Consider the following 21,519-nt stretch of genomic DNA (forward strand, 5'->3'; position numbering starts at 1 on the left):
CGAAACTTGCATCTCTAATAAATATGCCAGATCACATGGTGGAAATGCCCTTGTGTATCGAACGACGGTCAGAGCCGGCTTACGTCCATCAAATCACCGATGAAGAGGAAATCGCACAGGAACCCTGGTTCCAAGCAATCCTGAATTTCAAACTTAATGGTACCTATCCACCAGATATGGACAAAAGGGGACAACGTGCTATACGCCTATTAGCTTCCCAATACATTCTGATGCAAGGAGAACTATACAAAAGAACACCTCTTGGTGTAGTTCTACGTTGCCTCGATCATTCACAGGCACGAAAGGTGATGGAAGAAGTCCACGATGGAGAATGCGGTCCTCACATGAGTGGGCCCATGATGGCAAAGAAAATCACACGTTTAGGGTATTATTGGACCACAATGGAATCCGATTGCATCAAATACGTGAGACACTGCCACAATTGCCAAATCTTCGGGAATGTACAACATGTCCCTCCTTCGTTGCTATACACGATGACATCTCCTTGGCCATTCTCTCGCATGGGGAATTGACATAATCGGAAAATAACCCCAAATTTAACAGAGGTCACTGTTTCATTCTAGTGGCGATTGACTATTTCACCAAATGGATAGAAGCGGCTTCCTACACCGGTCTTACGGCTAAAAATGTGGCCAAATTCATACAAAACAACATCATCTATCGATACGGTTGCCCACATGAGATCATTAGCGATAACGGGTCACACTTCCAAGCCGAAATCGAGCAATTGCTAGCCAAATACAAGATTAAGCATCACCACTCTTCGCCTATAGACCACGGACTAACGGCGTGGTAGAGGCAAAGAAACAAGAACGTTGTCACAATTCTCAAGAAAATGACCGACAACTATAGAGATTGGCCAAGCAAGATACCCTTTGCTTTATGGGGATACCGTACATCTGTCAGGACGCCCACTGGGGCTACTCCTTTCTATTTGACCTACGGCATGGAAGCCGTACAACCAGTCGAGCTAGAAATACCATCCTTGCGTATTCTACTAGAAAGCCAAATCCCGGAGGCCGATTGGAAGAAGGATAGGTATGAAGAACTCATCCTCCTGGATGAACGTAGGCTACGCGCCTTACATAATGTCCAAACATATCAAGCCCGTATCAAACGAGCTTTCAACAAAAGGGTTAGGCCAAGAAACATCAAAGAAGGAGACTTAGTACTCAAATCGGTTAGAGCTCTTTTACCTGTCGACCCAAGGGGAAAATTCAAACCTAATTGGGCCGGACCATATTTAGTCAAATCCATACTCCCAGGGGGTGCGGTTAGAATCACAGACCTAGATGGGACTGAGTTTTCAAACCCCACAAACCTCGACCAATTGAAACGGTACTATGCCTAGAATAGGACAAAAAACGCGCCTCGCGTAAACCCATGTGTCGCTCTTGTGGTACTAAATAAACGGCCCCTGGCCAAGCTGAAATAAGCTAAATGTCACTGTGCTCTTGCATTTTGACAAGTTGGTCATCCTCATATCATCAAATAAACTAAATTCGCACCTCTCGAGTAAGCAAAAGCTCATGCTTATTTTCTATGTTCATTACAAGCTCTTGCTTCGAACAATTATTCTTTTACATTTAATTGAACTACGCGCAAGGGTTTGATTTCGCTTTTTAAGTGAATACGTAGGCAATCCTTCACGGGATTCAACCCATTATATCTAAAAAAAAAAATGTAAATAGAAGGACATCTGCATTGCATTTGAAATTCGACAAGAATAATAAGTGGAAAATCTCAACGGTTTCATAACCATTTAACCTTTTTATTTCATTCAATTTCTAAATAATAATAGTACGTTACATAATAAAAATAGAATAGGCTAGGATTCTAAAAAACCCTCCTTTTTATTACAACAACAATAATAATAATAATCAAATAATAAATAAGGACTCGGGCTATTCCTCCATCTTCCCCTTGCCCTTGTCACTCTTGTCATATTTCTTGTCACGACCTCGAGCCGGGCGCTCTTGCACCACTTCAGACCTAATCACCAACGGTCTTTCTCGAGGCCTGACTCTACCATTCTTGCTAACCACCATTTCCGCAACAGGAGTAGTCTTTGATTTCTTTGAAGGGTGAATGACCTGAAACCCGGCTTCTTCTTCTCCCTCTGTCAGATGCTTCTCCTTCTCTTTCTCTCCCTCGCGCACCTTGTAGTCAACAGGCTCGCGTTTCCTCAGTCTTTCGCGTTCTTCCGGAGTTGCAGCCTTTCTCCACCTCAGATAAGAGTCCGACACCCACAAAGCATTGGCGGAGAAACTCAAGAACCACATGTTTCTTTGGGCCCATTTGATAGCCCACTCTCTTCGGCTCTCTGTAGTAAGCGCCATAGCATCAAGGGGACGGTATCAAGCCTAGGGATCGTCTGCTTCAACCCAACTTGCCTCATCAATCTTTCCGGAAAGATGCATACCATGAACTCCAATCCTGGAATGCGCACGGACCTAGTGGGATCCAAAGAAGACACTCCAGTGACAGACTTGAGGTGCCACCACGGTACAACCCACCTAATCAACGGGCCATCATCACTTTTCAGCTTGTTCTTCCAATAATCGCAGACCCGGGTGAAGTCCACCATGTACAACCGCGTCCTCATCGCAATCATACGGGAATGATAGGAAAGTGCATGAACCGGGGGCTCGATCAATCGGAGCCGCTCCATAAGCCAAACCTACCAAGAGCAGGTATTAGACACCAAACAAAAAAAAAAACGAAAAAACGAAAAAAAAAACAAAAAAAAGAAAAAGAAAAAAAAAAGAGAGAAAAGAAAAAAAATGATGTCTCTTACCTGCAAAATGACGGGACTCCCCAAGAACGGCAGATCGCGGTTGGATTTCCTGTTATCCAAACCCAAGATAATCTCTCCTAAGCACAAGCAAGCTGGGCTCCTGCGCAGCTCCATTTGCTCAATAAGACCCAAAAGACGGGGATCACCTCTCAAATCTTCATCGACGTGTCCTTGGAAGACATACACGTGCAGCAAACAAAAGCCAAATGCCCTCCTCCTGGCAACATGGGAAACAGTAGGGTCGGCCCTGTTAATGAATCGGTCTACAAAGTCCAACATTCTCACGCCTTTCGGGGTAACTAAGCGATCCACCTCAAGTCTAGTCAGTCCAAGCAAGTCTCTGAATTTGCTCTTATACCCTTGTGAAGTGGAAGGAATGGCAGGTAAATGTTCGGGGTCCCACCCACCAATAGCAGCAATTTCTTCAGGAAACGGACAAATATCACCTCCCGGGAACGCGAAAACATGATAATTCGGGTCCCAATAGTCAAGGCAAGCATCCAAGAACGGTTTTACTACCTTAATGAGTTTCAAACTCAACAAAGACCCAAGGTTATAAGCACCCATGTCGTGCTTCTCCACATTCGAAAACTCGTTGGTCCATTCCTTCAAGCGGATCTCCAAAGTATTCATGATGACAATTTTCTCTTGAAGATTTATTTTGAGAGTTTTATGTGAATAGACGAGGAAGAGACGGAAGAATTGTGTAAATTAACGCCCCGTCGACGCTTCTATTTATACTAATTGTTGTTTCCAAAAATCCGCCAGAACGGACCGGCTTGGGAACAGGCGCAGCGCCTGCTGCGCCTCTTCAAAGGGACGTTGCTCATGCTGCGCCTCTTCCCCAGGCTCACTTTCTGTGATTTCCGCGTTTGGATCTTTCCTAATTCTATAACGAATAATTTCCTATTCCTACGGGATTTTACTTTGGTAAATACGAGCAGTTTACCATGTTTCAAGTTTCCTATTTTCGCGGGCACGCATTTCGAGGCGACATCGACACCTTCGCCATTTCATGACACTCAAACTTTTTATTCTTAGGAAATGAATTTCATTTTTTTTTTTTTTTTTTTTTAGGAAGTAAATTTCATTTTCTTTTTGGGAAATAATTTTCTTTTGTTTTCATTTCAACATTTCATTTCTACACTTACAGATTTCTCTTTTTTCTTTTTTTAGGGGGTAACCCTCCCTACCGTCCGGTCATTTCCGACAAAATTTTTGCATTTTTGCATTTTTGTGCTCTTTCGAGTCTCATTTTGCGCTGGTTAAAGGCCATATATATAAAATGTATGTTTTGCGTAATTTCCATGTAAATTTCGGCAGCATGACGGCGCAAACCGTTGTCTACCAAACCTGTTCAAGAACTAACTCTGCAGTACAAGCAACACAACCCAAAGAAAGAAAGGCACTCGGGCCATCGTATATACAAATTTACAAGCAAAGCCGGGGCTTGCGCCCGAATAAAGTCCAAAAGTCCAAGCAAACTGGGGGCTTGCGCCCCAAACAGAGTCCAAAAATGTTTCAAAATCAAATGTCCAAAATGTACAAGTCTACAAAACTACGCAAGGCTACTGCTGGGCGCCCTCCAACTCGGCAACTCTCGCCACCAGAACGGCGATCTCGGCGTCCCGAACCTCGAGCTCCCTCAACAAGCGAGCGGTCTCCTTCCGAGACTGGGACAACTCTCGCTCCAGCTCGCGGTCGCCTCAGTAAACAAAGAACAAATTGGCTCATGTCAATCGGTTCAAGCAAAATTGGAAATCAAAAAAATCAAAATCAAAAATCAAATAAGGTTCATACCTGACGACCTCGACCACCGACGAGTGCCTCGATGGCAGTAGCTCGTAGCCGGTTGGCCACCCTCCATAATGCCACGAACCGGAGGGTGCGACCTGCATTTTCAAAAGAAATTCTCAGCAAACTCAATCAAATGTGTTCTTACACAAAAGTCATACAAGTCGGAGACTTACCCTCCGAATCGATCTTTTGATCATCTAAGCCAAAGATCCGTCACAGCAGATATTTTGCGATTGTCCAAATCCATTTTATCCAAAGACAAAGAATATTTTGCGGTATTGTCCAAATCCATTTTATCCAAAGACAAAGAAAGATTTTTGCAAGATTGACCAAATCCATTTTATCCAAAGACACAGTATTTTTTGCGATTGTCCAAATCCATTTTATCCAAAGACAAAGAGAATTTTGCGATTGTCCAAATCCATTTTATCCAAATAGCAGAGTATTTTGCGATCGCTCACTCAAGATTCCTCTCACGACGATCAAGATGTTCCTAGTCGTCAATATATTTCCCCAGCAAGAGTTCGCTTGAGACTGACGCAAGCGGATTCCCCAGCAGTTTCTACCGACGTCCTGCTGCCTTTCAATATTTCTTGTTTCCCTGCGGAGATCGGCCAGGGTGTCGTTCTCGAGAAGAAATCTCAGGTATGGTCTCTTCTTATGGCTGGCGAGCTTCCTTACGTAGTCTAATGGACTTTAAACGACCCTCCCCGATAGTCGACAGACTCTAAAATGTTCCCGACGACAGGTCCATGGTTCAGACCCCTTGAACCGCCTCGCGTCGCCATAGTCGTCAGGTTGTAATCTTCGATTGACCTGATGGCTATACTTTGACTTTCGCCTTGTCCAAGCCTCAGTCAAAGTGGGGGCTCTGTAGATACCTCGTTTCTGCACCTCCCGCAAACCACCCGGTGATGATTGGGCCGCATGTTTGATACGCGGAACGATTTGTGACAGTTCGTAAGATTATCGTCAAGTGATTGCTCAAATATTAAATGTCGACCTCTTAGTTGTCATCTACGTCCCGATACGGTCGTTTTGGCAGTAATTAGAGTACATTCGGAGTCCGGGTCAAAAACCGTCTCCATTTTCTGATAACTGTTAAATCCCGAGTCGGAATATTCCGGAATGTTCCGGATATTTCTATTCCATATTTCATAAATTTTATCTTTTGGCAAATAATATCCCGTAATATTCATAAGATAATCGAATTATTTCCGTCCTACCATAACTCAAAACGCGAAATCTTTCTTCAAAGAGAGGAAAACCTCCTGGGAATAGACGCAGCAGGTGCTGCGCCTCTTCCAAGAGACGCAGTGGCTGCTGCGCCTCTTCCCAGGCCCTTCTTTGCATGTCTTACGTATCTTTTTCATATCTTTCCGAGATTCACTTCCAAAGAGTCTCCGAAACCCTAATTCCGTCGTGTGATTAGTATAAATAGGAGCCTTCGCTCCTCATATTTCTCACGCGAGTGTCCGCCCTTCTCTTCTCCCTTTGCATTCTAGACTTTGTTCTTACTAATTGGCGCCTACGTGCTTGAACTTTCGACCACGTAAGCTCGGATCTTTCCGGGTACCAGCCTCTCCGTTGCATGACCGACCAATTTGACCAACTACACTCAATCAACTTAATTAATCAATCGTTTTCCTCTTACGAGGGCACTCTCTTTGCATTCGCGTCGAGCATTCACTAGTCGATATCTTAGTTCATCTCGTTCCGTCAACATGTAAGTCTGAGGGTGTATAATTCCTCTTTTATTTATTGTATTTTATTTATCGTATCACCATTGTAAGATTTATGTCGAAAACACCATTAAAACCGATTTCTAAAACCGTGCTTTAAAACTCTGTTTTTGCGGATTTCCAGTAGACAGACGTCGAGAAAAGACGCAAAGAATCGCCGCGCCTCTTGAAGGAGCGCAGCCTTCTGCTGCGCCTCTTCGTGAGGCTGCCGCAGTTCCTGCTTCTTTTCTTCTTCCTCGTCCTCTGTAATTCGCTTCTTTTTATTTGTTATTTGTTCGTCCGTTAATTCTTTGATATAATCGTCACTGATAATTCACATGTATATTTTAATCATCATTCATTAATATGTTTTGTTTATCATAAATCCGACTTAAATCCCTTATAATTCATATTTGCGGGTTTTCGTCATTAAATTCAAACCCGGATTTTAGAGATTCAATTTGTTCATATTGAGTTTCTGGAATTCGCCATCGATATAGTTTTCATCTGCTTATTTGCATATTCGTTGTATATCCGTCATATTTAGCCTAATTGACTTATTCCAACAGAGGACTCATTAATGTTTTCATCATAATTTCATGTAATTAATCCGTCTACATCCGTCTCATTCATGTTTATCGCTTTTATAACCATCATTCACATGTAATTAACCTGTTAATCACTTTCATCCGAGTAATATCATCAATTAATCCTTTAAATCACCAATCGACATTAACGGCTTGCAATTACGGCTTCACAACCAGAACTGAGCCAGGGAACAGACGCAGCGTCTGCTGCGCCTATTCCAAAGGACGCAGCTCTGCTGCGCCTATTCCTGGTTGAGTTCTGTCCCTGAACTCCGTTTCTGCCTTGACCTAGTTTAATTAGTCTACGTTTAATCAACTATTATCCATAATATCACGCTAATTCCTGTTCGTTGATTTATTTAATTCTTTCTTTTGTTCTTTTATTCTTTTTTTCTCAATCTATCCGTTTTAAAGGTATTTTCGACATAAATCGCCTATCCGTTGTAATTAATGTAATTTCCATTATTGTAATTTATAATTATTGTATTTCTTTTATTGTTTGTATGTTTCCACATGTAAATCAGCATTAAATCCTACTTCGACCCAATTGCTTGCTAATTACGTGTCAACCGACTTAGTTAAATTCTCACATGTTAGGATTAATCAATGGATGTTGCATTGCATGCATATAGCCGACGGTATATCAAGTACGAATAACTTCCCTAATCATTAGTAGAGGCCGCTATCGAGGCGGGCGGGATTAGGTGTTCGATCAAAAGAGCTTCCTAATACGTACCCTCACCCCTTACTCCAGATCTCCGTGAGCACCCGTGTTCATTGGCATCCACGAGAGTCATTCTAGACATAGAATGCTAAGGGTAACGATTGCTTAGTGTTCATGTCTTTACTTTGTGTCTTGACATGACATGAGGTATTCGAACGGTTCCAATTTCCCATAAAAATTGGTGGCGACTCCTTACAAAATGCAAACGCTTGTCTTCGTTTCTCACCAAGCGCCCCCGTGGGCGGCCCGCTGTCCACACGTGGGCTGACTTCAAGAGGATCTTGAAGGATCACTTCTACCCCGAGAACACGGAGTTTGTTGCTCGGAAGAAGTTGAACGAAATCAAGCACACCAAATCAATCCGGGATTATGTGAGGGAATTCTCAGCGTGCATGCTCGAGATTACGGAAATGACCGAGACGGATAGGACCTTCAAGTTCGTCAACAGATTGAAGAGGTGGGCTCAACAGGAGGTAATGAGACAGAACCCCAAGACTCTGTATTCCGCCATATCGGCTACGGAGCGTCTTCTCGATTTCCACGGGGAGCAAAATGTACCTCGAGAGGTGGCACCAACGGAGAATACGGGTGCGCCTCAAATTGGGTTCAACGGAATAAAGCCACAAGCAAGTTCGATTTCGATTGGGAACAGTCGGTTTCGCTCAAAGGGGAGCCAAGCTCAAGAGGCGAGCAGTTCGAACTTGGCCACAAGCTCATCTTCAAAGGTGGGAAACTCAACTGCGTCTACAACAAATAAACCGTTCGTGTGCTTTGTGTGCAAGGGTCCTCATAGGATGGCCGAATGTCCCACTAAGGCCGAGTTCAATGCAATAATTCAGAAGATACCAAAGGGGGCTCAAGAGCGTCTTGACGGAGCGTTGGCTGATTATCACCAAGAGTATGATGAAGACTCGGGTGATGAGGAAAGCCAGCCGTGTATGAGCTCACTTCAGAGGATAAGCGCGATGGGGAAGTTGGACGAACCCCTCGCCAAGAAATCCGCCGGGCTCATGTACGTGGACTTGACGGTGAATGGGAGGCAAGCACGAGCCTTGATTAACTCGGGTGCCTCCCACTACTTTGTTACTAAAGAGGAAGCTGATCGGTTGGGGCTAGTTCTGCGGTATGCTAACAGCTTCCTGAAGCCGCTCAATGGAAAAGTGAGACGCGTCCAAGGAGTGACTAAGAAGGTCGCGGTCCAAGTGGGTGAGTGGGCAGGGGAGCTCGACTTCACCACCATTCCGCTGGATGACTTTAAATTAGTACTCGGGATGCAGTTCTTTCAGAAAGCATTGGTAGTATTAAAACTGAGTGACCGATCGATGCTACTAATAGGGTCTATCGTAGTGAATACGGTAGACGGCGACGAAGACAAGGGGAAGCATCACATTTTGGCTATGAGGATGATACCGATGCCGAAACAAGGGATGCGACCTTGGAGAATGCCTAAAGGTTTGGTGCAGCCGAGGGCGAACAAGACCCAGGCTAACTACGCTGCTAAGTGTCCTGGGGGACGAAAGAAGAGTCTACCACCTCATTGAGGAGTAGGGAATGAGGGCTGAGATGCCCAAAGAAGTAGGCCTCGTACCATCAGGAGGCCGCGTCGATATGCTGAATCGACGTCCTGGTTTGCCGGTCAGTCGACCCAAGAGATATGGCCTCGTACCATTAGGGGGCCGCGCCGAAATGCTGATTCGGCGTCCTGGAGATCTCACATATCCTTGAATGCAGGTACCGCGGTGAAGATAGACAAGGGGAAGGTCCATGGGAGCAAGTTTTTGGAGAGACTCCGAGAGATATTTACTCGGACGACGACAAAGTGGCATCTCCTGGAAGATAAGAGGTGAGGAGTGGACTTGGAGAACATGATGTTCGGCAACTTCTATGTCAAGGAGCTTCAGGCTATCCTTGAAGGGACGATGATGCCGATCATTGTGTGGTCAGAAGCTCGCCTACAAGCTGAAGTGCAGAGAAAGCCAAATCCCAACACAACATGGACAACCAGGGCTCAAGCACGATGTCTCACTGGAGTATCATTCAAGACTATGGCGTTGCCGAGGGCGGCAACAAGATTAGGTGGGTGAGAGTGTGATGATCCGCACACTTCGAACCCTGAGATTTATTCATTCTTATGTAATTTCTCCCTTGTATATTTTTAGTAAATATTTTCATAGGTTAGCATAGTTTTAGAATTGCTTTTCTTTCCATAAATAGGTATATCGCTATTCTACACTTTCAATATTTCCTGCTACCAGGATGTAAATATCAAATTTCCCTCTTTAGAAAGTACTAGTGAATGAAAATCTGCTTCCTACCTTGTGCCTTCGTATTGCTTGTTGTTGCTTTGTTGTGAACGACTCTTTGCCTTCACTTTTCTAACAAGCCGTGTTTGTGGGATCGACATTAGGATCCCGACTTACACACCCGAGACCGATTACGAATGCCTAGTGCTTGACAAACACTAGTGCTTGACGCTCTCGTTGCAATCCTCTCGAGTGTTGCCGAGACCCGAGTATCGTGCTAGTGAGCGATCCTTCACTGGTACGAAGATCCTTATCACTTGCATCTTGGCTTGAGACGGGCAAGAGTGCGCGCCACGATCCGTCAAAAGTACCGGACCGTGCCACATAGCCTCTTACCTCGCTCGTTCTCTCTTCACTGACTTTCCCCAGTGGCCTGCCACACTTAGATAAGGAAGCAGACTTAGATATTAACGCCCTTCAGGCGATGTTTTAGTTAGCTAAGGATCAGCGGACTTGGAAGATCTGTGGTTCCGAGTCCATGACCTTACCGTTTTCCAACCTGCCCCGTCTTATACCTTTGACCACTGTGACGGGTAGGTTGCCTCCACCTCTACCTTTCTACCACCTCACACTTGCTCCTCCCACTACTTCCGCTCCTAAGAAGCGGAAGAGACCTGAGACTGGAGATGGGTCCACACCGACTGAGGCTGGGCAGACTTCCACGCCCACGCCTATACCGACCCCTATCCCTACTCCTTCTGTTACACAACCAGTCTTACCAGCTAACTTTGTTCTTCCTCCACCCTTTGAGGCGCCTGAGGTCTTGGACCAAGGGCGTCATGACAGTTTTCTTCTTGAGTTGCTCACCAGGCAGGCTTGTATGGAGCGGGATCAGGCACTCGCCTTGTTCCCTCTGTACGAGTATCACATGAGGAGATGACGTCCCATTCTTGAGGGTTAGTCACACCCTTCTTTCTAACGGTTGCCGGTAGAGGGGTACTTGCAGCCAGAGAGCGAGGCAGACACAGCCGAGCAGGAGGAGAGAGCTAGAGCTGACGAGAGGAGGAGACCGGAGCAGGAGCGAGATCCTGACTACACGGTGGAGGAGGAGGAGGAGGCTGTTGACGAGTAGCTGCTGGTCTACTCACTTCCCCAGTTTTCTGGCTGGTTTGGGGAAGTTCGTATATTTTGTATGTATTTCTACTCTTTCTTTTTATTTTTCATCTCCTTATTTATTTATTGTATTCATTTATTGGTTGTTTTATCCCATTCCCGTATATATACTGCTGGTGTATGCTGGAGGACAACGAGGGCGTTGTCCATTTTGGTTTGGGGAGGGTATTGCATCCTTTGAGTCTGCATTTGCATTTGTTTTGCATTCATGTTTATTTTCTTGTTTGCATCGTACTTTATTTCAAAAAAATTGAAAAAAATCGCAAAAAATAGAAAATTCAAAAAAATAAAAAAAATCACGTCTCATTTAGCATATAGGTTGAGTCGGAACTGTAGATTTATGTGATGATTTTACACTGTAACTTGTCATTTCACTTAAGCCTTGCATCTAATTGGCAGTTATTAGCTTAGTCATGCGCATAGTCTACGAGTTAATGTTAAAAATACAGCTGATCATATAGATTTGACCTGAAAAATTGGCGAACTACTTTAAAATTTCGAAGTTATTAGAGCCAAATAACTGGTGTCATTCATGACCAGTTCATGTAGGAATTGAGAGTAGTATACTCCTTTCATAACATGTTCATCACTTTGCACTTTTATGAAATTCGATTGCTTTTTGCTTGCATACATTCGGGTTTGTGGTCGGTGTCACATGCGGGGAGGTGCTTGCAATTTTCCCCTTTCTTTTATTTTCACCCATTTAGCTCCACATTTGCCAAACTTAGCCTTTTGACCCATTAACTACACCCAAATTAAGCCTGCATGTCAAGCTAGTTTAGTGTACTTTTTGTTGTATATTTCTCTTTTATGCGAGTTGATCTGTTCTAATTCATATGGAGTTGGTAGAAAAGAAAGAAAGTTGGGCAAGAAAATGAGAAAAGCATGGAAAAAATGAAATGAAAAAGAAAAAAAAAAGAAAAAACGTGTGAGAAACAGAAGAAAGAAAAGAAAAAGAGTTGGGCAGGAAAATGAAAAAGATGGACCGTTTAAAAAAGGGAAGTTTGTGACGGTCTTACTCCTATGTTTTACTCAATATCATTTGAGGAGTTGTTGTTTCTTGGTTAGTGAGTTTTGTGCCAGTGAAGGGCGTATGTGCTTTATTTTCTAGTCAGCTGAGAATTGGATGTTCCTATATGGTCTTGTTTAGGTGCTAGCTTGACGCTCTACCTCCACATATCCCATAATCATTATGCCATTTCTTACTTGTAACCTCACTTTCCCATAACTATTGTAAGCCCTCGGTTATGACGGACATTGTTGGTTGGAATGTGTGTATGGTGACTAGAATAGTCTATCATTTTTGTTGCATGCATGTTATGTGGGTCGTAGTTTAGGTGAGTGACTGTTTTCTCTTCTTCTTTTACACATTTACATTCAACCTTTGTTCATGAGAGAAGAGTGACCCGTGAGAGTCCGATTCTAAAGGTCTTGCAAGGTCGACATGTCAACTTATTTATAGACGTCCTACAACTCGTTTACGCTGACTGTTGTAGCTATACCTGTTAGTTTTGATTGCATTAAATGGTTTAAGTGGACAAGTTATAGCTAGCTCTGAGTTTTCATATCCGTTCCATTAGTTTGCATTTAGTTTACTCGAGGACGAGTAAAGGTTTGGTTTGGGGAGATTCGATACGTGCAATTTATATAGTCTTTTTAGCCTTTTATTGCACGCATTTCTGTATCATTTATATTGCTTTATATTGCAAAATGCCCCGAATTGGCTACTTTGGTTCGTTTTGTCTCATTTGCAGGAATGAACCCTTAGAGTGGCGATATCGTACCTTTTTCGCTCCTTTTAGCATGCATTTTGAGGAGATGGAGATTTAGAGCAGAATGTCGTACCTCGGGAAGCGTGAAGGTGGTCTTTGGAAGCTAACCAAACGAGTCAAGGCTGTTTTTCAGTGGAAGACACTCGATCGAGAGGTTTGATGTTCGATCGAGTGGAATTGGCAGTTGGAAGTGTTCGATCGAGTCCCTGTTGTACTCGATCGAATAAGGCTATTTTGGGAGTGTTCGATCGAGAGCTTTTGTTGCTCGATCGAAAGGTTTTTATGGAGAATCACTCGATCGAGTGGTTTCAAGTTGCTCGATCGAGTGGATAGCTTATATACACGGGATAATTAATCCGTGTTAGGTTTATTTGTGTTAATAAAACGTTTCCCTATATAAAGGAAGTCGTAATTAGGTTATAAACATCTTCTTATGATCTTAATCAGACTTTACTCTTAATCACTACTGCTACTTTGCTTTGCTTCTCTTTACTCGGAATTCAACTTTGTAATCATTCTCTTTCTCTTAATCTCAATTTAATACTTTGCTTGTTCTTAATCATTGTTCTCTTACTTAATATCTTTGTTATCATTATTGTTTATGCTTCATCTTTATTGTCTTTTTATCATGTCTTTCCTTAGTGAATTCATTGTTATTGTTGTTGATTACTCCGATAGCATGAGTAGCTAATTCTCCTTATGTTAGTATTAGGGGAGCCATGGTAGAGAATTGATGAAGTCGTAAATAGGCTAGACAATTGATTGTGAGAACCTGTGCCATTAGCAATATAACTGTAATATGTTTAGTTGAGTGCACGATTCTAATCCCTTTAATCTGGTTAAATTCATTCCTAGATCGGAAGATTGGAATGAACAGACCTGCTATGAACAGTAGACTACCCTAATGAGGACGGAAGTTAAGTTAGTTGTAATCTAGGGTGGATAGCGGACCGGAAGGACCTTTCCCTTGCCCTTCTCACAGTAGATTGTCTGGACTATTTATGACTGAGTTAGTGAACTGCCATGGCGAACCGAAATCCTGACATATCTCTCCTTATCTGATCACATTCTTTGCTTTTCTTGCCTTTATTGTTCCTTACTTTATTTCTCGTGCCTTAGACCTTTTGTAGTTTAGAAAACAACTTTAAAACCCCCAATTGTTACTATACAGAGGTAATTGACAGATAGATACTTTAGCTTCCCTGTGGAGATCGACCCTACTTACCGCTGACTTCTTTTGGAAGTATTGGGTATTTATTTTTGATACTAAAACGACGGTATCAAAACTTACCATCCCTTGATGTACTCACACGCATACCAAGACTTACAACTCCTTATTATCACACATTCAAGACTCGCAATTCCTTTATAAACTAGCACGCATAGAAAGATTTAGAAAACATTATTATCACCACATCACACAAGACTGTCACGTATTATAAACACTCCACCACTTGCACTACTTCCATACAAACTTCTACTCAACCATAGACTTACACGGTTCCCCATCACAATTACACATACTAACATTAATAGAGACTCCATCACAGATATTTCTAACGTAACCATTATACACACTAGGCACACAATTCCCGACTCAATATTCCCATAACCGGTGACTGGCTTAAGCATAATGGAGCCATGATTTTGAGATGAAGGCACCTACTCACCCAAAATCAAGCATTAGCTGGGCTCCCAACATACATACACCAGGTTCATTTTATTAGACTCTCTACGTTCATTAGGCTCATTTGTTACAGGTTCCAAAATCGTCGCTCTGATACCACTTTGTAACACTCCCCATATACTCAGGAGCCTTAACATGACCTTCCCTAGCATATAAGGGCGTTACCATCTCGGTTGCCCGATGACAGTAATAATCAAATGTCGATAAAAGAACGTTTAAGTTATATTACAAGTGATTACAAACAACAGACGATATGAAAGATACAACTCAAAACCACTATCTACTATGTGAACTACTTCTGTGGTGACTCGTGACAGACTCGTCCCTCCAAGCACCCAGCTATGATCCAAACAACCACCTGCTAAGACTGAATGCTCACCATAGTGGATCACGGCAGACACAACAGAAACAAACAACAAAACAAAACCACACAAGGTCAGCAACTGATACAACAGACATGCAAAACAGACACAACACAAGTACAACAACACACACACCACACCTCCTCCATCCACCATCTCTGACTGACCGAAGGTCCAGTCCTTCCAGTGGGGGACCGCAACCATTCCCACCTAAGCCCCGCTCATCAATCCGAGCGATAAACCCATGTTCTTTAATGTGCACATCCCCTCCCGTGGCGGATTTCACGGAGGGCGAACTAAGGGCGTGAAGCCACTCCCGCAAGTGACTCCACTCAGCCGAGGGCGCACCTCGAGAACCACAGACAAACAATCACAATCAGCTGTACCACAACAACGATTATCAAAACAACACAAGTCAAACCAGCTACCACAACCAATCAACAATACCGACACTAAACCAACCAAACAACATCAACAAACTCTCTAGACAATCAACAGTACTGAGTAGGCGAACCTACCTTTAGCAAACCGCAGTGATTCCGCATCCGATCACAAGATACCAATCAACCAAGCAACACACCTATACAAACAGTACAACCATCTATCACTACCACTACAAACCTAACTAAAAACAACGATGACGATGATGATGACGATAACATACCTATAATAGCAATCCGGCGTCAAGACCGCTACCCAACTCAAGCATCCCATCCTCATGGTGTAAGCATCCTCAAAGACCTCAAGGAAAGTATTATGGTGAAGGAGAAAAGAGGTGACGACATCTAGGTTTAGGAAGAAGATGCGGAAATAATTTGGGGTTTCACGATTATCGATTTATAATTCCCCGCTGTAAACTCGTTACTCGATCGATTAACTGACTTACTCGATCGAGTGACCCCTACTCGATCGAGCTCCCAAGCTACTCGATCGAGTAGCCTCAGCTAGATCGAGTATCATACAAACCAAAGCTTACATCGTCACCAGCCATCACTCGTAAGGTTACCGAAGGTCAAGATGGGTGTCTAAGGTCGGTCAACGTCGGTAAACGGGTCCCTAAAAGGACGGGTATTACATGTTATTTGTCTCACATTGAAAAACTATGTAGGTGTGGTGAATATATTACGTATAAATAGTAGAATTGTCCCACATCGGAAGATTACCATTAGGTGGGTGATCCTATGATTATAAATAGGAGGCATCTTGAAACTTAGGTATTAAGCCAAAAAATTTTGAGTCTCTTAAATATTGTTTTAGAGAGATCTTAAAAGTATATTATTAAAAATTAATTTAGGAAAGTATCCTAAAAAAAAATTTTGATATAAAAATATATTGGATAATCTTTTAATTATTAAAGTATAATATAATATATATTTTCTATATTATATTCAAGTGATTTTTATAATTTTTATATATAAACTTTTACATTTCATTTGACAAAAGCGTCAAAAAAAAATTATGAAAATAATATAATTAGATTGGTGGTAAAAAATGTTATCACTATGGTAAAGATATTATGTAATATTTTTAGAGAAAAAGGATTGTACATCAGATGTACTACATCATACTTAATGACTTTTTGAGTTTTTGTGTATTTTTTTCGAGTAGTATAGAGTTTATAAATTACATTTTAGTTTTATGATGTCAAAAATCAAATTTTTTTGAGCTTATATGTAATTTTTTTGAGTTATAATGTAATTTTTTGAGATTAAAGTTTAAGTAAATAAACTCAAAAACTTTATAATAAAACTCAAAAATTTTAGATTAAAACTCAAAAACTTTATCTTAATGCTCAAAAACTATACCATCTAATGTACTACACCAGATGTATAATTACTTACTCATATTTTTAATATCATATCTATATTTTAGATAAAGAATTGTTTGATTATCAAAAAGTATAATGCATAACATTTCGAAACTTATATATTAGGATTCGTAGCGAAAAATGCTTTCATTTGAGTATAAATGTTGTATTATTTACTACTTCCTCTCTTCCATTGAATTGTTTACATTTACTTTTTTGCACAAATATTAAGAAAGTGGGGCTATCTCTACTTTTCATACTCTCATGTAAGCCCCCTCATATTTTGGCACTCACCCACCAAAATGTAACAAGGGTATGTAGAATCATTATTTAGTTGATCAAAAAATATCCATATACAGAAACGTAGACAATTAAGCGGAACAGACTAAAATAGAAAATGTAAACAATTCAATGGTATGAAGTAGGGATGGCAGTGGGTCGGGGACCTGATCTAGACCCTGAAGGTCGGACCCTAATGGGTCGGGTATGAGTCTCATTTTTTCAGACCCAATGGGTATGGGTCGAGTATGGGTCGGGAATGGGTCTTAAGAAAATATTTCGAATCCGAGTCCGGGTCTAAGTTATGAGACCTATACCCGACCCTTAGACCCTTTATTTAAAAAAAAATCAAAATCACAACTTTTCTGAATTCATACTAGCACACCGTAGAAACAAAGCAACTAAAGTCTTTTTATCTTCCCCATCCCATTTTATATATTTATATATATAAAACTGGGTTGTAACGTTGTGGATGTGTCACGTATCTCATACAGCCTTAATGACAAGGATTTATTACTCCTAATCATTTAATATGAATATAATAAATGTAGTATAAATCTCAGTAAATATTAATTATAATTTAATAAATTTTATTATAAAATTACATTAAATAATTATGTTGATTTGATTCTAAATTTATTAAAAAAATATTTTGATAAAAATTCTAAATTGTAAATAAAAACATTCATTGCGAAAAATGCTTTCAATCGAGTATAATTTTCATTATATTTATTAACATATTTTGATATGTACAGATGATTGAAGTGAGTATCTTTTACATTTACGTAAAAGAACATTTTGAGAAATTTATAAAACTTAGACCATTAATTTTATCAAGAAAAATATATTTTGAAGAGTTATTGTATTTATTAAAAATAAAACTTTAAAAAAATACTAAGATATAAGTTTTTATAGTGTGGGAACGAAAAAATTATATTGCGACAAAATGAATACATATGAGATTTTGAGAAGTTTAAATACTGTGATAACGAGTGGGTTTGAATAATTAAAAGAAAAGTAATGATTATTAAGTAATATAATGCAGTATTATATAGGGTTTTTCTACGTGGTACCCCGTGTTTCTTCGCATTCTACGTGGCATCCCTATATTTTTGAAAATATAAGTGGTGTCCCTAAATTTAGTAAAATGTTCTAAAAATACCTAATCTACTAAAAATCACGTTTTTAATATGTTAGATTTTGTAAATAAAATATGTTTACAATTGAGTAGACGATGTTTATGTTAATGACATGACAAATTATTGCAAAAAAATTAATAAAAAATGTATAAATTAAACATTTTAAAGAGGCGGATTAGAGCATTTTGGGTATTTTAAGATGTTTTTATCATGTTTAGGGGTACCACGGGTACTTTTGAAAAGCAAGGGGTATCACGTAAAATTCGAATAAATACAAGGGTATCATGTAGAAAAACCCTATTATATAAATAATATGAAAAAGTAGAATACACATTATATTTTCCTTTAATATCTTTAGTTAAATATGTATACGTCAAGAATAAAACCTTAGTTAGGACTAACTAGATATTACTTTTATTTAAATATTTTATATGTTATCTTATAAAAATGATATTTGAGAAAGTTCAACCTATTTTATTTACGGTAAACTCTTAAACATCGTTATATATAGTTGTTAAAAAAACAAAAGGTGCAAATTTCTTATAGATATATTTAACACATAGTACATGTAAGACACAACCAAAACATTTGAATAAGTTTAGTTTGGGCCATATACGCTATACATACAAAATTATAAATTGCATAAAATTATATTCACGTCATTTTCAACAAATATTTTAACTGATTTGGAACATAACGTATCATGAAATGATATAATTTGATACCTTAATGTTGAATGTTGAATTATTCGAATAAATTTTATTTTAATTAATGTGATATTTGATCAGTTACAATTTTTTTTTTGTAAAACGTTGATCATGCGTAATTAACTATAACTTAGTATTAGTTTTAATTAAAATTATATGTATTTTATTTTAAAACACTAAACTTAAACCTAAAAAAATAAAATTTGAGAAAAAAATTAATTTATTTTTATTTATAGATAAAAATATTAAAGATTATATATGAATTATATTATTTTCTTCAATTATAATAATAAAATTTTAAAACATGTCGCGTGTCAACCCAGCCTTAAATACACGTATTAATTACAGCTGAAATTAAATACAAACATAATAAATGTTGTATAAATCTCAGCAAAATATTAATTATAGTTTAATAAATTTTATTATAAAATGATATTAAATAATTACGGTTGTTTGATTCTAAATTTACTAAAAAGTTATTTTGATACAAATTCTAAAATGTAAATAATTACGTTTATTGTGAAAAATGCTTTCAATTGAGTATAATTTTCATTATGTTTATTAAAATATTTATTTTGATATGTAGATATGATTAAACTGAGTGTCTCACAATGTTTTACATTTACGTAAAAAAAATATTTTGAGAAAGTTATAAAACTTAGACTATTAAATCCATTAAGAAAAATATATTTAGAAGAGTCATTGTATATATTAAAAACACAACTTTAAAAAAAAACTACTAAGAGATAAGTTTTTATAGTCTGAGAATGAAAAAATTATATTGGACAAATTGAATACATATGAGATTTTGATAAGTTTCAATAGTGTGATAACGAGTATGTGTACGAGTGTGTATGTACATATTGATCGCGAGTGCATTTGAATAATCAAAACAAAAGTAATGATTATTAAGTAATATAGTATATTATAAACGTAACGACATGAAAAAGTAGAAAACACGTTACATTTTTATTTAATATCTTTAATTAAATATGTATAAGTCAAATATAAAATATTGATTATGACTATCCAAATACTCCGTATTACTTTTATTAAATATTTTATATGTTATCTTTTAAATACTTTGAAGTTAAACATCAAAAAATAATATTTGAGAAAGTTCAACCTATTATATTTACATTTAGAGGTAAACTCTTAAACATCATTATATAGTTGTTTAAAAAAATAAAAGGTGCAAATTTCTCATTGATATGTTGACTCATATCGCATGCAAGATACAATCAAAAAATTTGAATAGTTGAGTTTGAACTCTATATGTTTGATAGAAAAATGTCACATGTTATACATAAAAAATTAAAAATTACATAAAATTATGTTCACAACATTTTGAATAAATATTAATTGATTTGAGACATAAAGTATCATGAAATGATATAATTTGAGAACTTATTGTTGATTTTTGTATTATTCGAATAACTTTTATTTTGATTAATATGATATTTCACCAGTTACAAATTTATTTATAAAACGTTGATCATGCATAATTAATTATCACTTATTAGTTTTAATTAAATATGTTATGTATTTTATTTTAAAACATTGAAGTTAAACCTAAAAAAAATTGAGAAAAAATTATTTATAAGAGAAATTATTGAAGGTCATATATGAATTATATAATTTTTCTTCTATTATAAACATAATATTTTAAAACAGGCCGCGCGAAACGCGAGATACTACCTAGTAAAGTGATAAAACCCAACCAAACTCTTCTGACAACTAGTTTTATACCCGTACAAAAAATGTACGGATTATAACAGGCGCTATCATTAGATACATGAGCATATAATTGAGCGTGATTAAGTGTTCAATACCGTAACAATATAAATAGGCATATTTGGAGATTCGAATATTTGATAAATATTAGATGAATATCAGATAATATACAACCGTATTTTATTAGAATTATATTAAAGGTATTTGACATATTAGACCCGTTGAAGGTATGTAAATTGCAACATTTTATGTAAATTTTGACATTTTAACTTATGTTTTAACATAGGTAATTAAAATAGGAATATGAAATAAAAATAAGAATTGGGTTGAGGAGAGAGGGTAATTAAATACGTAGAATAAACATGGGGGGACCCACATATAAAAATCCATCAACCAATAAGAAATCTTTAAAAAACCCAGCTTTTATATTATGTAGATATCACCACTCCACCACTGACACAAGAAAACCATCACCACAACACTGATACGTGACTGACAACCACCTCTCTAATAGGCGGCGACCGACAACCACCATTGACGGCGGCCAGCGACGGTCAGATGGAGAGGGATATCAAGTACGGTATTGATTTTAGGGTTCTGAGTTTGATTCTTTCACATGTATTTGGAGGTAAAATTAATTTATGTCTTATTTGTCTTTCTTAATCTCATTAGTATGTATATTGGATTTGGTAGTGTACAATAGAGATTAATAAACTCATAATGTTAAAGTAGTATGCATTTTTTTTTTTATATTATAGACTCCTAGCTGTTAATCCCGCTCTTAAAGTGGCTGAAACTCAGACCCGCGGGTAGACCCGGATCCGACCCTTACCCATAGGGTCAGGGTATGGGTCCTCAAATTTTAGACCCTTGCGGGTCTAGGTCGGGTATGGGTCCAAAGGGAAAATCTCGGGTCCGGGACCGGGTCTGGACCTGGGTGGACCCGACCCAGACCCTACCCATTGCCAT

The sequence above is a fragment of the Silene latifolia genome, chromosome 1 (genome assembly GCF_048544455.1).
Source record: "Silene latifolia isolate original U9 population chromosome 1, ASM4854445v1, whole genome shotgun sequence".
Taxonomy (NCBI): Eukaryota; Viridiplantae; Streptophyta; class Magnoliopsida; order Caryophyllales; family Caryophyllaceae; genus Silene; species Silene latifolia.